Here is a 1,117-nt window from a genome sequence, read left to right as displayed (position 1 = left end):
CAACGCTGGGCGGCGGTAATTTTGGTTCAGTGAAGTCCACTTCTGTGGCATAATCCGCAATCTTACCATTTTAGGTTGCTCACTTCGGCTCTTCTAGGCACCCGAGGTATATATGCCGGCTCTGCACGCACTGACACTGTGTGTGTAATATTCAGATTGAAATTTTAAGTTTATCTCCCTTGATTCATGTAGGAGTAGAAGGTTATGGATATATTTCTGTTGAGCGGATACAAGACATTGATGCGCCAGGTACTTCAAGGCCTGGCAGCACAAGGACTACCATCTACCAAAATAAAATTTGGTGATATTCATTGGTCCTACTACTCCGGCATAAAATAACTTAGATGAACTTTCTACGGATGTATCTGAGTAAAAAGGAATACCACAATATACTAAGAATCTTGGAAATTCACGAGGGCACGTCCAGCCACAAGATTGCCACGCGATCCAGAAACACGTTTGATTTCCCGCAATTTTCTGCACGGTTTTAAGTTTTAGTTTATGAAACTTAGTGAATTTATCATTCATTCCGATCAAGTTGTAGTCATGAACTTCCAAGGGTAACCAGTTTGCTATGTAGACAAGATATATATTCTGCTATTACAAATGATGTCGTGATTGAACTATTTAAGAAGATGGAAGACGAGAGGGAGTTATAAAATGCGAGTCTCACATCATTTTTTATTTTTGTTTTATGATATTTTATATTTTATATTTTTTGGTTCATACCATTGTTGTGAATTAATTTGTTTCTTTTGTATATACTTTTCAGGAAGTTGCAAATTAAATGCCACAAAGCCACAAGATCATATGTCTGTCTGCCGACCGGCCTACTCTGTGCTGCAATGAAGCACCAATCCCAGTATGGAGAACAACATTCTTGCTGCTACTCTGAAAATGAACAAAAAAAAAACAATAATCTGCTGCAAATGAAGCACCACTCCCAGTCTGGAGATCAACATTCTTGTTGCTTCTATGAAAATGAACACAATATTCTGCGTCTGTGAAACCACAGATCACACGCCCCTGTCGCAGTGGATTGCTGCGCTGGTTGTGGATCCCCTGATCTGAACCAAAGCAAATCCACCACACACGCATGATCTATGCAGCACCCCCC

The sequence above is a fragment of the Triticum dicoccoides genome, chromosome 4A, assembly GCF_002162155.2.
Source record: "Triticum dicoccoides isolate Atlit2015 ecotype Zavitan chromosome 4A, WEW_v2.0, whole genome shotgun sequence".
In the NCBI taxonomy this organism is placed as follows: domain Eukaryota; kingdom Viridiplantae; phylum Streptophyta; class Magnoliopsida; order Poales; family Poaceae; genus Triticum; species Triticum dicoccoides.
Note: the sequence above shows the minus strand (reverse complement) of the source record.